The sequence below is a fragment of the Hypanus sabinus genome (genome assembly GCF_030144855.1).
Source record: "Hypanus sabinus isolate sHypSab1 chromosome 1 unlocalized genomic scaffold, sHypSab1.hap1 SUPER_1_unloc_9, whole genome shotgun sequence".
Taxonomy (NCBI): domain Eukaryota; kingdom Metazoa; phylum Chordata; class Chondrichthyes; order Myliobatiformes; family Dasyatidae; genus Hypanus; species Hypanus sabinus.
In genome coordinates, this window is record NW_026778916.1 from 133,599 (window position 1) to 156,379 (window position 22,781).

At 47.6% G+C, this 22,781-nt stretch overlaps 1 protein-coding gene across 7 annotated transcripts in view; it reads left to right on the top strand.

Moving 5' to 3' along the window:
- Positions 1 to 22,781, top strand: part of LOC132385420 (chemerin-like receptor 1) — a 41,157-nt gene that overhangs the window by 8,512 nt on the left and 9,864 nt on the right. For 4 of the 7 annotated variants that reach the window (XM_059957471.1, XM_059957472.1, XM_059957476.1 and 1 more), the window contains exon 2: positions 1,853 to 1,896. The gene's annotated coding sequence lies outside the window, so the exon portion shown is untranslated. Of the gene's footprint in view, positions 1 to 1,849; positions 1,897 to 22,781 lie in introns of all 7 variants that reach the window. The other 3 variants (XM_059957474.1, XM_059957477.1, XM_059957475.1) reach the window with 1 other exon arrangement.

Sequence of the window (22,781 nt, forward strand, 5' to 3'; positions counted from 1 at the left end):
GTGAGGAGGGAGCACTGTGGGAGGGGTGGTGAGGAGGGAGCGTTGTGGGAGGGTTGGTGAGGAGGGAGCGTTGTGGGCGGGTTGGTGAGGAGGGAGCGTTGTGGGAGGGTTGGTGAGGAGGGAGCACTGTGGGAGGGGGGGTGAGGAGGGAGCGTTGTGGGCGGGTTGGTGAGGAGGGAGGGTTGTGGGAATGTTGGTGAGGAGGGAGCGTTGTGGGAGGGTTGGTGAGGAGGGAGCGTTGTGGGAGGGTTGGTGAGGAGGGAGCACTGTGGGAGGGTTGGTGAGGAGGGAGGGTTGTGGGAGGGTTGGTGAGGAGGGAGGGTTGTGGGAGGGTTGGTGAGGAGGGAACACTGTGGGCGGGTTGGTGAGGAGGGAGGGTTGTGGGAGGGTTGGTGAGGAGGGAGCACTGTGGGAGGGTTGGTGAGGAGGGAGCGTTGTGGGAGGGTTGGTGAGGAGGGAGCACTGTGGGAGGGTTGGTGAGGAGGGAGCGTTGTGGGAGGGTTGGTGAGGAGGGAGCGTTGTGGGAGGGTTGGTGAGGAGGGAACACTGTGGGAGGGTTGGTGAGGAGGGAGCGTTGTGGGCGGGTTGGTGAGGAGGGAACACTGTGGGCGGGTTGGTGAGGAGGGAGCATTGTGGGCGGGTTGGTGAGGAGGGAGCGTTGTGGGAGGGTTGGTGAGGAGGGAACTCTGTGGGCGGGTTGGTGAGGAGGGAGCATTGTGGGAGGGTTGGTGAGGAGGGAGCGTTGTGGGAGGGTTGGTGAGGAGGGAGCGTTGTGGGAGGGTTGGTGAGGAGGGAGCGTTGTGGGAGGGTTGGTGAGGAGGGAGCATTGTGGGAGGGTTGGTGAGGAGGGAGCGTTGTGGGAGGGTTGGTGAGGAGGGAACACTGTGGGCGGGTTGGTGAGGAGGGAGCATTGTGGGAGGGTTGGTGAGGAGGGAGCGTTGTGGGAGGGTTGGTGAGGAGGGAGCGTTGTGGGAGGGTTGGTGAGGAGGGAACACTGTGGGCGGGTTGGTGAGGAGGGAGCATTGTGGGAGGGTTGGTGAGGAGGGAGCATTGTGGGAGGGTTGGTGAGGAGGGAGCATTGTGGGAGGGTTGGTGAGGAGGGAGCGTTGTGGGCGGGTTGGTGAGGAGGGAGCGTTGTGGGCGGGTTGGTGAGGAGGGAGCATTGTGGGAGGGTTGGTGAGGAGGGAACACTGTGGACGGGTTGGTGAGGAGGGAGCATTGTGGGAGGGTTGGTGAGGAGGGAGCGTTGTGGGAGGGTTGGTGAGGAGGGAGCATTGTGGGAGGGTTGGTGAGGAGGGAGCGTTGTGGGAGGGTTGGTGAGGAGGGAGCGTTGTGGGAGGGTTGGTGAGGAGGGAGCGTTGTGGGAGGGTTGGTGAGGAGGGAGCGTTGTGGGCGGGTTGGTGAGGAGGGAGCGTTGTGGGAGGGTTGGTGAGGAGGTAGCATTGTGGGAGGGTTGGTGAGGAGGGAACACTGTGGGAGGGTTGGTGAGGAGGGAGCGTTGTGGGAGGGTTGGTGAGGAGGGAGCACCGTGGGAGTGTTGGTGAGGAGGGAGCGTTGTGGGAGTGTTGGTGAGGAGGGAGCGTTGTGGGAGTGTTGGTGAGGAGGGAGCGCCGTGGGGGGTCGGAGAGGGCCCAATAACTATTCCCTGTACATTGATGTGTCTGTCTAATCACTTCTATCATATCTCCCCCCCTCTCCACTACTGTAACACATTGCAGGCACCCAGCACTCCCTGGGTTTAAAAACTGCCTCATGCATCTTCTTTGATACATATCCACTGGGTTAGACATTTTGACGCTGGGATAATGTTCCCAACTTCCTACTCCATCTCACTTCTCTTTTGTTTCAGCAGCAGCCAGTCGGAGGTCAGGAGCGAGAGAAGAACTGATTGAGCAGGTTGGTGAGGGTGCTTTCAAATGCAATGCTTTGTGAGTTTTGAAGAGCGGCCAATCAGAGGTCAGGGTTCATTCGCAGGTGTAAGACAGGGCCCGCAGAGCGGCCATTGTTGGAGTGCAGTGTTAGAGTGGAGATTTTGAATCTTTAGCTCTTTGAGGCTTCTGCAAGGAGACATTTGAATGAGCAAAGGCGAAAAGCTGTAGGTAGGTTTTTTTCAGTTTATTTATTGTTTCCTTCATAATTGTACAGCTGAAACAGTAGAAGTGCCATGTAGGATAGTTGACAGCTCCTCTTGCAGATGTGGGAAATCAGGGAGCCCTCCAATATCCCTGAAGACTACTCCCACAAGAGGCCCACCCTTCTGCAGCTTCTAACACTCCATGGAGGCAGAGGGGGTGACTTACAGGGCATATAGAGAGGTGCGGGAGACGGGAAACTGGTGACAGTTGAGATGGGGAAAGGTGTTAAACAGCCAGGGCAGGGTAGCTCTGTGGCCACACCCTCAACAACATGGATACTGTTGGTGGGTGGAGGGACTGCAATGATCTGGAAGAGGGAAGTCTGACCCAGAGGTGAGCTGTGGTGATAGGGGATTCGTTAGGGGAACAGAAAGGAGGTTCTGTGGATGAGAATGAGATTTCCTGATGGTACGTTGCCTCCTGGGTACCAGGCTCCACGATGTCTTAGACTGAGTCATCAGAATTCTTAATTGGGAGGGTCAGCAGCTGGAGGTTGTGGTCCATGTCGGGACCAATGACATGTGTAGGAAGAGGGATGGGGTTCTGCAAAGGGAGTTAGGTGCTCCAGGGTTGTGATCTGAGGATTGCTAACTGTGCCCTGTGACGGTGAGGTCAGAAACAGGAAGGTCAGACAGTTTAACGTGGCTGAAGAGCTGGTGCAGGAGGAAGGGCTTCAGAATTTTATCATGGGGCTCTCTTCCAGGGTAGGTGGGACCAGTGCAGAAGAGTTGGTTCACACCTGAACTGGAGGAGGACTAGTATGATGTACTAGTGGGAAGGTCTGCTAGTGCTGCGTGTGGGAACGGGGTGGGTGGGGATGCAGGGGACCAGGAACCAGAGTGCCAGAACTGATAGTAGAGGAAATAGATGTTATCTGACAAAGTCAAGATCCTAAGGATTGAGCATGGTGGGACTAATGTTCCGAATTGTGTATATTTCAATGCAAGGGTTACTATAGGACAGGCAGGCGAGCTCGGGGCGCGGAATCATGATATTGTCGCCATTAGTGAGATTTGGCTGCGGGGGGGGGGGCAGGACTGGCAGCTCGGTGTTCTGGGTTCTGTTGCTTTAGACGCGACAGAGTGAGAGGGATCGAAGGAGGAGAGTGGCATTACGAGTCAGGGAAAATGTCACGGCAGTGTTCTGTCAGGACAGTTTGCAGAGGCATCATTGGTGAACTGAGGAATAAGCAAAGTTTGAACACTTTCATAAAATAAATGACCCAACAGTCCAAGGGATTTAGATGAAAACATTTGTGGAGAGATCACCAACTGTTGCAAGAATGTTGTAGTTATCAATTTCACCAACTTCCACATTACCTTCAAGTTCACTTGGCCTATTTCTGACACCTCCCATCCCTTTTTCAATCTGAGTCTGAATCTCTGGAGACAAACTGACATCTTTAGAAACCTGACATTACCTCTCCCCACCATCTCCTCTCCCGTTTCTCAGTTTCTTTGTCTCTGCCACAACTGTTCCCAGAATAAGGCTTTCCTTTCCAGGACATCAGAGATGTCCTCCTTCTACAAAGAAAGGGTTCCTCTTCCTCCACCATTGATGCTTCCCTCTCCCACATCTCTCCACTTCCAGCACAACTGCACTCACCTCATCTTTCCACCATCTTAACAGCGACAGAGATCCCCTTGTCCTTACCTACCTACCAATGAGCCTCCAAATCCACCACACCGTCCTCTGCAAGTCCGCTGTCTCCAAAGGGATCACACCAACAAACAGACCTCACCACACCCTCTCCGCTGTTCACAGGCATTACTCCCTCCGTGATTCTCTTTTCCATTCGTCCTTCCTGCCAGCACTTGGCCAAAGTACTGCACCTGCCTCCTCATTTCCATTCAGAGTCCCAACCGGACCTCTCAAGAGAATCCGCTGCGGCCACCCTCCTCTGCATTAGTCTGAGAACCATCGCAAATAGGGGGACTGTTTCATCAAGCACCTCTGCTCCTCCTGCCAAAAGCAGAACTTGTTAGTGTCCAAACGTGTGAATTCCAATTCCCATTCCCGTTCCAAAGTGTCGGTCGTGGCCTCCTCTTGGCCACAGTCAGGGTGCGGGAGCAACGCCTTCTATTCTGTCTGGGTGGCCTCCGACCTGATGGTGTGAATACTGATTTCTCCTTCCAGTGAAAAAATTTCCTCCCCCTCACCCTTCCTCTATTCCCCACTCTGGCCCCATACCTCTTCTCACCTCCCTCTGTATCCCCTCCTCCTTTCCTTTCTCCTAAGGTCCACTCTCCTCTCCATGGACCTTTATCTTCCCAATCTATCTAGCTTCACAAATCACCTTCTACAGTGCTTAAAAAAATATTCCCCCCCCCCCAGAAGTTTTCATGTTTTATTGTTTTACAACATTGAATCACAGTGGATTTAATTTGGCTTTTTGACACTGATCAACAGAAAAAACTCATTTGCGTCAAAGTGAAAACAGATCTTTACTAAGTGATTTAAATTAACTACTGATGCACCATCAATAACTCTCGGAGACGTGAGGCGAGATAGGCTTTTATTGGCTGGAAGAGAGCAGTCAGCAGCAAGAGATCCCCACACAACATCCTGGAGATTGAGGAAGGGTCTGTGCCTCCAATCGCCTTTATACCGGGGTCTGTGGGAGGAGCCACAGGAGCAGTCAGCAGGGGGTGTGTCCAGACAGGTGTATGTAGTTCACCACATTCACCCCCTCTGTTTTAAAAGAGAGTCCCCATGGGGCGAGGTTTCTCACAAGTATATTTACAGGTTAAGTCTATCAGGTGGTTGAATCTGTCGCTGCGATCTACGTAGCACCGGCTGTGATTGCACAGGTGCCGGTGGTGGTGATTGCACAGGTACTGGTGGTGGTGATTGCACAGGTGCCGGTGGTGGTGATTGCACAGGTGTCGGTGGTGGTGATTGCACAGGTGCCGGTGGTGGTGATTGCACAGGTGCCGGTGGTGATTGCACAGGTGCCGGTGGTGGTGATTGCACAGGTGCCAGTGGTGGTGATTGCACAGGTGTCGGTGGTGGTGATTGCTCAGGTGCCGGTGGTGGTGATTGCACAGGTGCCGGTGGTGGTGATTGCACAGGTGCTGGTGGTGGTGATTGCACAGGTGCCGGTGGTGGTGATTGCACAGGTGTCGGTGGTGATTGCACAGGTGCCGGTGGTGATTGCACAGGTGCCGGTGGTGATTGCACAGGTGCCGGTGGTGATTGCACAGGTGCCGGTGGTGGTGATTGCACAGGTGCCAGTGGTGGTGATTGCACAGGTGTCGGTGGTGGTGATTGCACAGGTGCCGGTGGTGGTGATTGCACAGGTGCCGGTGGTGATTGCACAGGTGCCGGTGGTGATTGCACAGGTGCTGGTGGTGGTGATTGCACAGGTGTCGGTGGTGGTGATTGCACAGGTGTCGGTGGTGATTGCACAGGTGCCGGTGGTGATTGCACAGGTGTCGGTGGTGATTGCACAGGTGCCGGTGGTGGTGATTGCACAGGTGCCGGCGGTGGTGATTGCACAGGTGCCGGTGGTGGTGATTGCACAGGTGCCGGTGGTGGTGATTGCACAGGTGCCGGTGGTGGTGATTGCACAGGTGCCGGTGGTGATTGCACAGGTGCTGGTGGTGATTGCACAGGCGCCGGTGGTGGTGATTGCACAGGTGCCGGTGGGGGTGATTGCACAGGTGCCGGCGGTGGTGATTGCACAGGTGCCGGTGGTGATTGCACAGGTGCTGGTGGTGATTGCACAGGCGCCGGTGGTGGTGATTGCACAGGTGCCGGTGGTGGTGATTGCACAGGTGCTGGTGGTGGTGATTGCACAGGTGCCGGTGGTGATTGCACAGGTGCTGGTGGTGATTGCACAGGTGCTGGTGGTGATTGCACAGGTGCTGGTGGTGATTGCACAGGTGCCGGTGGTGGTGATTGCACAGGTGCCGGTGGTGATTGCACAGGTGTCGGTGGTGGTGATTGCACAGGTGCCGGTGGTGGAGATTGCACAGGTGCCGGTGGTGGTGATTGCACAGGTGCCGGTGGTGGTGATTGCACAGGTGCTGGTGGGGGTGATTGCACAGGAGACGGTGGTGGTGATTGCACCGGAGATGGAGGTTGTGCTGGTTCCGGCCTAACTGGAGGTGTCAGCCCACTAGGCGTCAGTGATCCCTCGTGCGTGTGCAAGCCACCTGGTATACGTGCGTGTGAGACGCCCGGTATGGGAGTGTTGTGAGGAGTCTGTGTAGGGCCTGGTGTGCGCGGTGTCACCTCGGGTACAGGGTTCATAGTTACCGTGGAGCGTTCGGGGTAGTGGTCTGCTGCTCCTGCGGGCACCAGGTCGCGGACAGAGACCGTGTCCTCCCGCCCATCAGGTAAGACCACGTAGGCATACTGGGGGTTCGCATGTAGAAGGTGGACCCTCTCGACCAGCGGGGAGTATTTATTGCTCCTCACATGTTTCCGGAGCAGCACTGGCCCCGGGGACGTCAGCCAAACTGGTAGGGTGGTCCCAGTGACAGACTTCCTGGGAAAAGAGAATAGGCGCTCGTGAGGGGTGGCATTGGTGGACGGGCATAACACAGAGCGGATGGAGTGGAGTGCCTCAGGGAGGACCTCCTGCCATCGAGAGACCGGCAACCCTTTTGACTTAAGGGCTGTGGCATTCTCCCGCTCCACCTGTCCATTTCCCCGGGGATTATAACTCGTGGTCCGACTAGTAGCAATGCCCCTAGCCAGCAGGTACCGGCGCAGCTCGTCACTCATAAAGGAGGACCCTCTATCACTGTGGATATAGCAGGGATATCCGAACAGAGTGAAGAGCTGGCGCAGGGCTTTTATGACGGACGTGGTAGTGGTGTCGGGGCAGGGGATGGCAAAGGGGAACCGCGAGTACTCGTCGATTATGTTGAGAAAGTAGACATTGCGGTCGGTGGAGGGAAGGGGGCCTTTAAAGTCAACACTCAGTCGCTCAAAGGGGTGGGTGGCCGTGATAAGTTGCACCTTTTCAGGACGGTAGAAGTGCGGTTTGCACTCGGCGCAGACTTGGCAGTCCCTGGTCATCGTCCTGATGTCCTCAAGGGAGTACGGCAGGTTCCGGGCTTTCATGAAATGGTAAAATCGGGTGACCCCCGGGTGACAAAGATCTGCATGGAGGGCGTACAGCTGGTCAAGCTGTGCGATGGCACACGTTCCCCAGGATAGGGCATCAGGGGGCTCATTGAGTCTGCCAGGCCGGTACAGGATGTCATACAAGAGTTCCATTCTCCACCGCAAAATTTCTTTCTTTTTCAATCTTTTTATTATTGTTATTAATATCGACAAAATACAATTGATACATAGATAATGGGGTTACAAACATACACATTACAACTGAACATGAAAGAATACATAAGCAATGATTACAGTATAAATGAGTATTTCCAAATCATGAACGATACAATATATAAATAAACAAGGCAAATCCAGGTATATCATGATAAGTAATTAAAAAAAAACAGAAAAAAGAAAAAGAAAAAAAATGTGCAAAAAAAACTAATCTAATAATCTAATAACTAATAAGGAGAGAGAAAAAAAGGAAAAAAGAAAAAAAGAATAACTGAAAACTGAAAAAAAAGGCTGTTTATAATGTTTATAACATAACATAGTTTGAGAAAACCAATGAAATACAGTAGGAGGATTAATTTCCTTCCAGTTCTACAAAATAGATCTTCTAGCCATTAGTGTAAGAAATGCAATCATTCGACAGGCGGAAGAAGATAAGTGAAGTGAGTCCATCATTGGTAAACCAAAAATTGCAGTAATAGGATGGGGTTGTAAATCAATGTTCAATACTGCAGAAATAATATCAAAAATATCTTTCCAATATTTTTTCAAAAGCGGACACGACCAAAACATATGAGTTAAAGACACTATTTCAGATTGACATCTATCACAAATAGGATTTATATAGGAATAAAAATGAGCTAATTTATCCTTGGACATATGGGACCTATGTACGACCTTAAACTGTATTAATGAATGTTTGGCACATATAGATGATGTATTAACTAATTGAAGAATTCTATCCCAATTCTCAATAGGAATAATAAGGTTAAGCTCTCTTTCCCAATATTTTTTGTCTTATAAAGGGGCTTTGAATGTATCTTCATAATTATATTATAAAGTTTTGATATAAGCCCTTTTTGAAAGGGGTTTAATTCAAACAAACTCTTCAAAATACCTGAAGACACAAAGTTTGGAAAAGTAGGAAGTACAGTATTTAAAAAATTCCTAATCTGTAAGTATCTAAAAAAAATGAAATCTAGGCAAATTATATTTGTTAGATAATTGCTCAAAAGACATAAAACAATTGTCCAAAAATAAATCAGAAAATCGTAGTAATCCCTTAGTCTTCCAAGCCGAATAAGCTTGGTCTATAATTGAAGGGTGGAAAAAACATTTAGATACAGTAGGAATATTTTAAATTAACGGAGTCAACCCAAAAAATTTCCAAAATTGAAACCATATACGTAAAGTATGTTTAACTATCAGGTTGTCAATTCGTTTCGGCAATTTAGAAAGAGCAAAGGGAGAGAAGTCCCCAAAATAGAACCCAGTGCAAAACCTGGTACAGATTTAATTTCCAGGCTCACCCAATGAGGGCCAAAAGATCCATCCCAATCTTTAACCAACATATCAAATATCTAATATTAACTGCCCAATAATAAAATCCAAAATTAGGCAATGCTAATCCACCTTCCTTCCTTGCCTTCTGTAAGGATATTTTACCTAACCTGGGATTTTTGTTCTGCCATATATATGAGGAAATTTTTGAATCAACATTAGTAAAAAAAGATTTCGGAATAAAAATTGGTACCGCTTGAAAATATATAAAAACTTAGGTAAAATAACCATCTTAATAGCATTAATCCTACCTATCAGAGATAAAGATAATGGTGACCACTTAGTAAACAAGCATTTAATCTGATCGATTAAGGGTACAAAATTAACCTTAAATAAGTCTTTATGGTTTTTTGTAATTTTAATCACTAAGTAAATAAAAGAGTCATTAACTAATTTAAAAGGTAAGTTTCCATAGATTGGGACCTGTCTATTTAAAGGAAACAATTCACTCTTATTAAGATTTAATTTATACCCAGAAAAATCACTAAATTGAGCCAACAATGATAAAACTACTGGAATAGATTTCTCAGGATTAGAAATAAATAATTATAAATCATCTGCATACAAAGATAACTTATGAGTATCTGTCCCACGATTAATACCAAGAATATCCTGTGATTCTCTGATAGCAATTGCCAAGGGTTCTAAAGCAATATCAAATAATAGTGGGCTAAGAGGACAGCCTTGTCTAGTACCCCGAAATAAACGAAAAAAGGGAGATCTTTGATTATTAGTAAACACCAAGGCTACTGGAGTATGATAAATCAGTTTAATCCAGGAAATAAATGTCGGACTAAAATTAAACTTCTCCAACACATTAAATAAGTAAGGCCATTCAACTCTGTCAAATGCTTTCTCCGCATCTAATGAAATAACACATTCTGAAACGTTATATGAAGGAGTATACACAATATTCAATAACCTCCTGACATTAAAAAAAGAATAACGATTTTTAATAAAACCAGTTTGATCTTCCAAAATAATTTGGGGTAATACCTTCTCCAACCTGGATGCAAGTAACTTGGAAAAAATCTTGGAATCTACATTCAATATTGGTCTATAGGATGCATAGTCAGTAGGGTCTTTATCTTTCTTCAATATTAAAGAAATGGAAGCTCTATAAAAAGATTGTGGCAGATTGCCCAATCTAATTGCTTCTTCAAAAACCTTATATAACCAAGGAGAGAGAGTAGCGGAAAAACATTTTAAAAATTCTGCTATATACCCATCCGGACCAGGTGCTTTCCTTGAATTAATGGAGGAAATAACCCCTTTGATTTCTGCCTCAGTCATAGGAGTTTCCAATAATGAAAGATCATCTGGTGATAATTTTGGGAAATTCAATTTCCCAAGAAAATCACACATGGTACCACAATCCTGAGGAAATTCAGAATGATATAGGGAAGTATAAAAATCTTGAAATGATTTATTTATCTCATCATGGTTAACTGTCAAATCCCCATTTTGCTGACAGATCTTAGTAATTTGACGTTTAACCAAAGCATTCTTCAATTGACTAGCAAGCAGTTTACCCGATTTATCACTATGTATATAAAAATCAGATCTGGACTTCATCAGTTGATTTTCAATCGAAGATGTAAGTAATAAACTATGTTCTGTTTGAAGTTCAACCCTTTGCTTGTAAAGCTCCTTACTAGGAGTAATCGAATATTTCTTGTCCATCTCTTTGATTTTATCAACCAATAAAAGAGCTTCCTTCTTTATGCGTTTTCTCAGACCAACAGAGTAAGAGATAATCTGTCCACGTATATATGCTTTAAAAGTATCCCAAAGTGTTCCATAAGAAATATCTTCCGTGGAATTGGTTGAAAAGAAGAAATCGATCTGTTCCTTCATTAATTTAATAAAGTCTGGATCTTGCAATAAGGTAGAATCAAATCACCATTTTCTAGCATTGGGAACTTTATCCATAAATTTAATAGAAAATTTTAAAGGAGCATGGTCAGAAATAGCTATACTATCATAATCACAACCATTTACCGAAGGAATCAAACAAGAGTCAATAAAGAAATAATCAATTCTCAAATAAGAATGATAAACATGTGAGAAAAAAGAAAACTTAGGATGCCCAAATCTCCAAATATCAAAAACTCCATTATCAGTCATGAGAGAGTTGATACAAGTGGCTGACTTATTGGGTAAAGTCTGAGTAGATATAGATTTGTCCATCAAAGGATTTAAACAACAATTAAAATCACCACCCATTATTAACTTATATTCATTTAGATTAGGTGAAGAAGTAAATAAGGACTTAAAAAAATCAGGACAATCCACATTTGGAGCATAAACATTAACCATAGCAACCTTTTTATTACAAAGTAAACCCGTAATTAACAAAAATCTACCATTCGGATCCGAAAAGATATCATGTTGGATAAATGCAATAGAAGAGTCAATAAGAATTGAAACTCCTTTTACTTTGGCATTTGAATTCGAATGGTACTGTTGGCCCCACAAAAAGCGATAATTGTCCTCCTTCCTCACATGAGTTTCTTGTACAAAAATGATATGAGCATTAAGTCTTTGGAATACTTTGAAAATCTTCTTTCATTTAATCGGATGGTTTAAACCATTAGTATTCCAAGACACAAAATTAATGGTCTGAGCCATATTTCTAAATTCAACCCTTTGGTATAAAAAGGGTTAACCAAATTATAACCTCCTGCACCCGGAAGAGGAACAAAAATAAAGAGCGGACCCGGAAGTGATGACATCGTAGACATATTTGTCGTTCAAAAACAGCCCAAATGAAAAAACTAAAACAAACTGGAAAAGGAAATATAGAGTTAGAAAACAGACCACCCCCACCCCCTCAAGAGAGAGAAAAAAAACAACAGCCAAAAACAGGCTGGGAAAAGGGAAAAATGAAACTAATTCTACACCCATATCAGCGGAAGACCACTCCGTATATAAAGGATATATATAAAAAATCCACCCAAACATTAAAAATTATCATCACTATACTAAAACCAAACTTCTTAATATACTTGGTTGTAAAAAAACTGAAAAGAATATAATCACTAAAAACTTATAAATCGGGTTATAACCCAAACAAACCAAAAAATATTTAGACTGTGATAAGCGATGCATTGTAGGAAGAAGACAAGAGAAAAAATAACGCCATCTTAAAAAAAAGCAAAAAAATATTTTTCCAAAAAACCACCATCTTAGTAAAAAAAAATTCACCTTCGAGGGAACAAAAATAATAGTCAACAATATAGTATAATGGTTAAAGTGTATAAAACAAACCGATTAATATGACAAAAGAACACTTTCACTTGAATATAAAGTGTAGAGTAAACCTACACCAATAGCCAGAAACAAAATCTGGTTTGAGGAATCAAAAACCATCTTACACGATCAAAATCCCTCATTTATTAGGAATGAGAGACAGTAGCAATAGGGAAGTTCTCATTTAGAAAACTTCTCGCTTCAGATGTAGAAAGGAAAACCCGGCGTAGAGCGTTCGGCGGCAAGATTCTGAGCTTCGCAGGGTATAAGAGCGCAGGTTTTAGATTTTTCTCATAACATTCAGACATCAGAGGTTTAAAAAGAAGCCTTGCCTTCATTACTTCTGGACTAAAATCTTCTACTAAGTGGAAATCGTGATCCTGAAATGTAACCATTCCTACACGCCGGGCCACACGAGTAAGTTGCTCTTTATCATGTACGTAATGAAACCGGACACTTACAACCGAGGGTTTAGCTGAGACACTCAGTGATTGACGCTTGATTCTATGAGCACGATCAAGTAACAGGGGGCTATCTGGAAATACAGACGGGAACACATCCTTTAAAAGTTGAGCAAAGAGTTTCGAAGAGTCGCCTTGTTCTATGCCATCCGGGAGACCAAGTATACGTAGGTTCTGTCTTCTGGACCGATTCGCAAAGTCGACACTCTTGGCTTTAAGTGTTTCCACCAGTTTGGTGGTCGAAAGTAAATCCTGTTGCAATTTTTCAATTATCAAAACTCGTTTCCGAGCGTCTTCTTGCAGAGATGCGATAAGAACTTGCTGCTGGTTAATTACTGAATCCATCTTATCCATATAATCTTGAAAAGCCTTTACATCTTGTTTAAAAATTTGTTGTAGTTCATCAAATTTTTTATCCAAAACCTCCAATAACAGTTCATAAGTTAATTCAGTGCGTTGCGGATGAGCGTGCTTCTTTCCATTACCGTTCGGGTTCCGCCCAGGTTCTTGTCCTTTAGATCTAAGAGCCATTTCTGAGTACATATCTTCAAAAATTCACAATAAACTCTTAACGATAAGTCCAAAAAAATAGCAAGAATCTTTTGGTGTAGGTAAAAATAAGTTAAATAAGGGTGATCAAAGGTTAAAAAAAGTAAAGGTTATGGAGCGAATCTAAAACAGTACTCACTCCATGAGCGTATCCTGCTGACTCCGCAAAATTTTATCATTTTTGATTTTGCCCCGCTGTTAGTTGCTGAACAGGAATGCAACCGAGCGCTGGTCGGTCAGCAAGGTGAACCTTTTGCCGGCGAGATAGTGCCTCCAGTGCCTAATAGCTTCCACTATGGCCTGGGCTTCTTTCTCCATTGCGGAGTGCTGAATTTCAGGGCCTTGAAGGGTACGAGAGAAGAATGCTACCAGCCTTCCTGCCTGGTTGAGGGTAGCAGCCAGCGCGAAGTCGGAGGCATCACTCTCTACTTGGAAGGGAATGGTCTCGTCCACCGCATGCATCGTTGCTTTGGCAATGTCCCCTTTAATGCGGCTGAAGGCCACACAGGCCTCAGCTGAGAGGGGAAATGCGGTGGACTTGACCAGGGGGCGGGACTTGTCTGTGTAGTGAGGGACCCATTGGGCGTAATAGAAAAAGAAGTCCAGGCACCGTCTGAGGGCTCTGAGGGTGGTGGGAAGAGGGAGTTCCAACAGGGGGTGCATACGGTCGGGATCAGGGCCAATGACCCCGTTTTCCACGACATACCCAAGGATAGCGAGTCGGGTGGTTCTGAACACACACTTGTCCCTGTTATAGGTAAGGTTAAGAGCTTTCGCTGCTTGGAAAAATCATTGGAGGTTGGTGTTGTGATCCGGCCAGTCTTGATCACAGATGGTGATGTTATCCAGATAGGGAAATGTGGCCTTCAGTTGGTACTGGTCCACTATCCGGTCCATTTCCCTCTGGAAGACAGAGACACCATTTGTGACCCCAAAGAGGACGTGCAGGAAGTGATAGAGCCTGCCGCCCGCCTCGAAGGCGGTGTAGGGGCGGTCCTCTGGGCGGATGGGGAGCTGGTGATAAGTGGATTTCAGGTCTATGGTTGACTACACCTTGTACTGAGCTGTCTGGTTGACCATATCCGCGATGCGGGGTAGGGGGTACGCGTCAAGCTGTGTGAACCTATTGATGGTCTGGCTATAGTCCATGACCATCCTATTTTTCTACCCGGTCCGAACAACAACCACCTGGGACCTCCAAGGGCTTGTGCTTGGCTCAATGATCCCCTCCCTGAGCAGCCGCTGTACCTCCGACTGAATGAAGGCCCTGTCCCCCGCGCTGTACCTCCTGCTTTTAGTTGCCACAGGTTTACAGTCGGGGGTCAGGTTGGCGAACAGCGGTGGGGGAGGGACCTTGAGGGTGGAAAGGCTGCAAGTGGTGTCAGTAGCACAGCTGTCGGCATGGTGCTGGGTGGGATGTGTGGTTCGGTGCGTGTGTGTGGTCAGTAGCAGAGTATATGCCGAAGTCCCACCAAACTGAGGATTCCTGACAGTGAGTGGTGGGAGGGGCCCGTCATACTCCATTGTCACACTTTCGAGGTGGCTCTGGAAGTCCAGCCCCAATAGCACAGGTGCGCATAGTTTAGTCATGACCAGTAGCGCAAAGTTCCGATGTTCTGTGCCCTGCACCACCAATGTCGCCACACAACCCCCCCCGGATATCTGTGGAATGCGACCCAGAAGCCATGGTGACCCTCTGGCTTACCGACCGTGTCACGAGTCCGCAGCGTTGCACCGTGTCCGGGTGAATAAAACTCTCAGTGCTGCCCGTGTCAAACAGGCATCTAGTCCTGTGCCCCTCCACCAGGATGTCCATCATTGACCTTGCGAGCTGGTGTGGGGCGCTTTGCTCGAGGGTCACGGAGGCCAGAGTTGCATCCCTGTCTTGGTGCCTGGTAAGCACCCGTGGGTCGGAGGCGGGGCGAGGTGGCGCCGACAAAGATGGCCGCCCCCATGCCTCGCACGAGGCGGACTGGCAAGATGGCGGCGACCAAGATGGCGACACCCATGCCTTGCACGTGGCGCTGCTCAACCCCGCTCATGGTTTAGACTTACAGGCCTTGGCGAAGTGGCCCTTCTTTCCGCAGCTGGAGCAGGTAGCTTCTCGGGCTAGGCAGTGTTTTCGGGGGTGCTTCTTGAGTCTGCAGAAGTAACACTTCGCCGACTCGTGAGTGGCAGCAGCCGTGGTCGATTCGCCAGCGAGTTGTGGGGACTTTGCCGACTCGTGAGTGGCAGCAGCCGAGGTCGATTTGCCGGCGGGTTGTGAGGTCTGCAGCATCCACGGGGCCGACGGGAGATCGCGCGCCAGGACAGCATTAGCGTTGTGCAGCGCAGCCTCCAGCGTGTCAGCCAGCTCGATAGCCGAATGTAAGGTAAGATCGGCGTGTTCCAGCAGCCGCTGGCGCACGTACACTGACCTGATCCCCGTAACGAAGGCGTCTCTTACCAGGAGCTCCGCATGTTGTTCCACTGTCAGTCCCCTGCAGTCGCAGGCCCGCATGAGTGTCTGTAGGGCCCGGACAAACTCAGCGCTCGACTCTCCTGCCGCTGCCACCGCGTCGCTAAGCGATGTCTTGCGTAGACGGTGTTCACCGGCCGCAGGTACTGTCTTTTGAGGGCGTCCAGTGCCCCTTCGTAAGTCGGCAGGTCCCTAATAAGGGAGTATACCTTCGGACTGACTCTGGAAAGGAGGATTTTGTACATTGTGGCAGGCTCAGTCACGGGAATCGCTTCCAAGTATGATTGGAAGCATGCAAGCCAGAGTTCAAAGGCAAGAGCTGCTTCAGGAGCTTGAGGATCAATGTCCAATCTTTCCAGACATAAAATACTTTCCTTGTTTTAAAATTCCAGCTAATAAAATTGATGCACCATCAATAACTCTCGGAGACGTGAGGCGAGATAGGCTTTTATTAGCTGGAAGAGAGCAGTCAGCAGCAAGAGATTCCCACACAACATCCTGGAGACTGAGAGGCCGGGCTCAGGCCTCGATCGCCTTTATACCGGGGTCTGTGGGAGGAGCCACAGGAGCAGTCAGCAGGGGGCGTGTCAGACAGGTATATGTAGTTCACCACAACTACAAATACGAAACACATAATAATTGATTGCGTAGGTATTCACTCCCTTCAAGTCAGAATTTAGTAGATGTACCTTTGGCATCAATTATAGCCTTAAGTCTGTGTGGATAAGTCTCTATCAGCTTTGCACATCTGGACACTGCAATTTCCCCCCATTCATCTTTATAAAACTGCTCAAGCTCTTTCAGATTGCATGGGGATTGTGAGTGAACAGCCCTTTTCAAGTCCAGCCACAAATTCTGGTTTGGATTGAGGCCCGAACTCTTGACTTGGCCACTTCGTTGTTTTTAAGCCATTCCTGTGTAGGTCCTTGTCTTGCTAAAGAACAAATCTTCTCCCAAGCTGCAGTTCTCTTGCAGGGCATCAGGATTTCCCTGCATTTATTTTATCCCATCTTCACCAGCCTTCCAGGGCCTGCTGCAGTGAAGCATCCCTACAGCACGATGCAGACACCACCGTGCTTCACGGTAGGGATGGTTTGTTTTTGATGATGTGTGGTGTTTGGTTTACACCAAACATAGTGTTTAGTCTGATGGCCAAAAAGCTCAATTTTAGTTCCATCACACCATAAAACCTTCTTCCAGCTGACTTCAGAGTCTCCCACATGGCTTGTAGCAAACTCTAGCCAAGATTTCATGTGAGTTTTTTTCAACAGTGGCTTTCTCTTTGCCACTCTCCCATACAGCTGGGACTGGTGAAGCACCCGGGCAACGGTTGTTGTCTGCACTGTCTCTCCCATCTCAGTCACTGGAGCTTGTAAGAACTCCAGAACTGTCACAGGTGCCTTGGTGGCCTCTCTCACTAGTTCCCTTCTTGCACAGTCTCTCAGTTTTTGAAGACATCGTGATCTAGGCAGATATAAAACTGTGTCATGTTCTTTCCATTTTTTGATGATTGATCTAACTATCCTCTAAGGGATATTCAGTGATTTGGAAATATTCTCATATCCATCTCCTGACTTGTGCTTTTCAATAACCTTTTTGCGGAGCTGCTTGGAGTGTTCTGTCTTCATGGTGTAGTTCTTGCCAGGATACCGACTCTCCAGCAGTTGTCCTCCCAGATACAGGTGTATATTACTACAATCAATTGAAATATCTTGACTGTACATGGTAATGTCCATTTAACTAATTATGTGACTTCTGAAACTAATTGGCTGCACCAGTGGTGATTTGGGGTGTCATATTAAAGGGGGATGAATACTTATGCAAACAATTATTTTGTATTTTATATTTGTAATTAATTTTGGCCACTTTGAAGAGATCTGTTTTTACTTTGACACAAATCTTTCCCTGTTGATCAATGTCAAAAAAGCCAAATTAAATCCACTATGATCAAAGTTGTAAAACAATAAAACAGAAAGACTTCCAAGGGAGGGGGTTGTGAATACTTTATATAGGCACTGTAGCTGTCTTCATTCCCCTCCCCCTGACATTTTTATTCAGCAGCTTCCCCCTTCCTTTTCAGTCCTGAGGAGGGGTCTGGACCTGAAACACTGACGAATTATTCCTCCAGCATCTTGCGTGTGTTGTTTCAGATTGCCAGTACCTGTGGACTTTCTCTTGTTTAAAAGGTGACTTCAGCTTTGCACATATTGATGGGGACTTCATACTGTAAAAGGACTAGATGGGATAAAGATTGTTAAATGTGTTCAGGAAAGTTTGCTTCATCAGTACATAGAAGTCCCAAACACAGAACGTGCAACACCTAATCTCCTATCAGGGAATGAGACAAGGCGGATGGCCGAAGTTTGTGTAGGGGAACACTTTACATCTAGTGATCATAATGCCGTTAGTTTCAATGTAATTTTGTGTCAGGACACTGGAGTAGGGATCCAGTCCCAGACCCACACAGTGAGTAACAAATTCTGAGGTGCAAACAAAGTCAGTGTCAAAGTTCAAGTAGAGATCAAAACATAGAAAACCTGCAGCACAATACAGGCCCTTCAGCCCACAAGCTGCACCGAACATGTCCCTACTCTAGAATTTACTAGGCTTACCCATAGCCCTCTATTTTACTAAGCTCCATGTACCTATCTCAAAGCCTCTTAAAAGATCCTATTGTATCCGCCTCCACCACTGTTGCCGACAGCTCATTCCACACACTCACCACTCCCTGAGTAAAAAACTTACCTCGACATCTCCTCTATACCTACTCCCCAGCACCTTCAACCTGTGTCCTCTTATGGCAACCATTCCAGCCCTGGGGAAAAGCCTCTGACTATCCACACGATCAATGCCTCTCATCATCTTATACACCTCTATCAGGTCACCTCCCATCCTCCATCACTCCAAGAGAAAAGGCCGAGTTCACTCAACCTGTTTTCATAAGACATGCTCCCCAATCCAGGCAACATCCTTGTAAATCTCTCTCCTTGTAAATCTTTCTATGGTTTCCACATCCTTCCTGTAGTGAGGTGACCAAAACTGAGCACAGTATTCCAAGTGGGGTCTGACCGGGGTCCTATATAACCATGTAACAATTACAGCACAGAAACAGGCCATCTCGGTTCTTCTAGTCCGTGCTGAACGCTTACTCTCACCTAGTCCCACTGACCCGCACTCAGCCCATAACCCTCCATTCCTTTCCTGTCCATACACCTATCCAATTTTGCTTTAAATGACAATACCGAACCTGCCTCTACCATTTCTACTGGAAGCTCATTCCATACAGCTACCACTCTCTGAGTAAAGAAATTCCCCCTTGTGTTACCCTTAAACTTTTGCCCCCTAACTCTCAACTCATGTCCTCTTGTCTGAATCTCCCCTACTGCAACATTATCCAACAATATAGCTGCAACGTTACCTCTTGGCTCCTAAATTCAATTCCACAATTGATGAAGGCCAATACGCCATACACCTTCTTAGCCACAGATCTAACCTGCGCAGCTGCTTTGAGTGTCCTATGGACTCAGACCGCAAGATCCCTCTGATCCTCCACACTGCCAAGAGTCTTACCATTAATACTATATTCTGCCATCATATTTGACCTACCAAAATGAACCACCTCACATTTATCTGGGTTGAACTCCATCTGCCACTTCTCAGCCCAGTTCTGCATCCTATCAATGTCCTGCTGTAACCTCTGACAGCCCTCCACACTATCCACAACACCTCCAACCTTTGTGTCATCAGCAAATTTACTAACCCATCCCTCCACTTCCTCATCCAGGTCATTTATAAAAAAAATCTCGAAGAGTAAAGGGTCCAGAACAGATCCCTGAGACACTCCATGCAGAATATGACCCGTCTACAACCACTCTTTCCCTTCTGTGGTCAAGCCAGTTCTGGATCCACAAAGCAATATCCCCTTGGATCCCATGCCTCCTTACTTTCTCAATAAACCTTGCATGGGGTAACTTATCAAATGCCTTGTTGAAATCTATATACATTACATCTACCTTCTACTGCTGCTCCACCATCAAAGATGTGTAGTCACATCCTCAAGAATTTCAATCAGGCTCGTAATGCATGACCTGCCCTTTACAAAGCCATACTGACTATTCCTAATCATATTATGCCTCTCCAAATGTTCATAAATCCTGCCTCTCAGGATCTTCTCCATCAACTTACCAACCACTGAGGTAAGACTCACCAGTCTATAATTTCCAGGGCTATCCCTACTCCCTTTCTTGAATGAAGAAACACATTCATAACCCTCCAATCTTCCGGAACCTCTCCCGTCCCCATTGATGATTCAAAGATCATCACCAGAGGCTCAGCAAGAGGCTAAAGAAATACAAAAACCAGAATTGGGAAACAGGCAGAGTCAATATTCAGACGGACAGGGTACAGATACGAACGCTGGACAGGCTCAGGAAAACTCACTGGCAGAATCTGGCAACAAACAGGTGAAAACACAGGACTGAAATACACTGAGTGTACACAGAGCATAGACACTGAAATACACAGAGAGGCAGCTGATAGGTGGGGCGCAATGAGACACAGGTGGCAGGAAAACAGGTACAGACGAGAGACGGAGTACTCAGTGATACAGGGGCCGGAGTAGAGCAGGAGCGGGGACAGGAAAACACACAAAACGACAAAGTTCAACTGGAAGTATGGACAGTACCCCCCTCCCACAGACACATCCTGGCATCACGGACGGTAGAGCCGGGTGCTGGCGATGAAAGTCCCTGATGGAGGGGTCCAGGATGTTACGGGTGGGACCCAGCACCTCTCCTCAGGACTGCAGCTCTCTCGGTCCACAAGGTAGCGGAGGCCACGGCCCTGGCGACGGACGTCCAGCAGCTGATGCACCGTGAAGGCCTCTGACCCGTCGATGAGCTGAGGGGTGGGGGGGGATTAGGGACAGGACGCAGGGGGTGGCTCATGCACAGCTTGCTGCAGGACACATGGAAGGTGGGATGAATGCGGCGGAGAGTGGAGGGGAGCTTGAGATGGACAGCAGCAGAGCTGATGACTTTAGCAATGGGAAAGGGGCCGATGAAGTAGGGGGGAGGTTGCAGGAATCCACCTTGAGGGGCAGGTCGCGGGTTGAAAGCCACACACGCTGTCCCTGACAGTAACATGGGGCCTTGGAGCGATGGCGGTCAGCTTGACGCTTGATCCTAGCAGAAGCATGGAGAAGGGCAGAGCCAATGGGCCTCCACGTCCGCTGACAATGGCTGATGAATGCCTCGGCCGATGAATTGCCTACCTCCTCCTCCTGGGCAGGGAACAGTGGAGTTCGGTAGCCAAGGCAGCACTCGAAAGGGGACAGACCAGTGGATGGGGCTGGATGAGAGTTTATGACGTACGTGACCCAGGGTATCTGCTGACTCCAAACAGAGGGGTCTGGGAGACCAGACCCCGCAATAAAGTCTCCAGCTGTTGGTTGGCCCGCTCGGTCTGTGGGTGGAATCCTGAAGATAGACTCAGAGGCACCCAGAATATTACAGAATGCGATCCAGAAGTTGATGTGAGTTGAGAGTCTGTTGTGTCTGACACAACATCTACAGGTAAACCATGTAATTTAAAAACGTGCAGTACTAGTAATTTGGCTGTTTCTTTGGCTGAGGGGAGTTTAGGTAAAGGAATGAAGTGTACAGATTTGGAGAAATGATCGACTACTGTGAGAATGGTGGTGTTACCATCTGATGGGGGAAGACCGGTGACAAAATCCAGGGCAATGTGGGACAGGGTCTCTTGGGGACAGACAGAGGTTGTAACAAACCAGCAGGTGACCAGTTACTGTTCTTGCCTTGAGCATAGACCGAGCAGGCTGAGACAAAGTTGTGGATGTCATCTCCCATTGAGCGCCACCAGAACCGCCGACTGATGAAGGCCTGAGTATGCTTGGTTCCAGGGTGACAGGATAACGGGAAGAATGACCCCTCTGCAATACCCGTGAGTGGTCCGAGCTGGGAATATGAACACGGTTAGTGGGGCATTGACTCGGGGCTGCCTCGCTCTGTTAAGCAGCTTGCACCATGGCTTCAATGTCCCATTGCGCTGCTCCCACGAGACAGTGAGCAGGGAGGATGACATCGAGGACCTCAGGGTCTCGGAGGAAGGAAATCTTCGGAAGAGGGCTTCAGGTTTTCCGTTTTTGGAACTGGGGCAGAAGGACAGAGTAAAACTGAATCTTGAGAAAAACAGGGACCAACGAGCTTGACAAGAGTTGAGGCGCTTGGCCATACGGATATATTCCGGATTCATGTGATCAGTCCAGACTAAGAATGCCACCTTGGCTCCCTCCCCTCCTCCAGAGCTAGCTTCACAGCCAGCAGCTCCCGGTTTCCAACATAATAATTCCGCTCCGTGGGAGTGAGGCGGTGAGAGAAGACAACGCAGGGGTGTACCTTCTCATCCTTGGCCGAGAGCAGACAGAGAACAGTTCCTACACCGGTGTCAGATACATCCACCTCCACAATGAACTGCCCATCGGTGTCAGGTTGAATCAGGATGGGGGCAGAGGTGAAACTTGCCTTCAGGTCAGAGAATGCTTTTTCAGCAGCAGGGGACCAGGAGAATTTGACAGCCGATGAGGTAAGAGCAGTGAGTGGTGCAGCCAGTGTACTGTAGTTTCTGATGAAGCAGCGATAGAAGTTAGCAAAGCCCAAGAAGCGTTGGAACTCCCGAGGAGTCGAAGGTTGGGGCCATTCGATCACCAATCAAATGGATTGGACCTTCTGTTGGTCCATCTGAAAGGAACTGCCTGAAATTACATACCCCAGAAGGAGACAGTACTGCGATGAAACTCACATTTCTCAGCCTTCATAAAGAGCTGGTTCTCCAAAAGACTCTGGAGAACTCTGGACGTGACCTGTGTGTTCAGCAAGGGACTCAGAAAAAAAAATCAAAATGTCGTCGAGATACACAAAAACAAATTGGTTCAACGTGTCCCTGAGAACGTCATTCATCAGGGCTTGGAAGATGGCGGGGGCAAAGGTGAGAACGAATGCTTTGACCAGATACTCGTAATGGCCTGAGGAGGTTTTGAAGGCCGTCTCCCACTCGTCCCCTTCGAGGATGCGGACACGATGGTCGGAGTTACGGAGATCAAGCTTGGTGAAAACTGAGGCTCCTTGTAGTAGTTCAAATGCTGAGGTGATGAGTGGAAGAGGCTAACAGTTCTTCACTATCACTTCGTTCAGTTCCTGGTAATCAAAGCATGGATGCAAGCATCCGTCCTTCTTTTCAAGAAAGCAAAAAACTAGCACCATCAGGAGGAGGATGGCT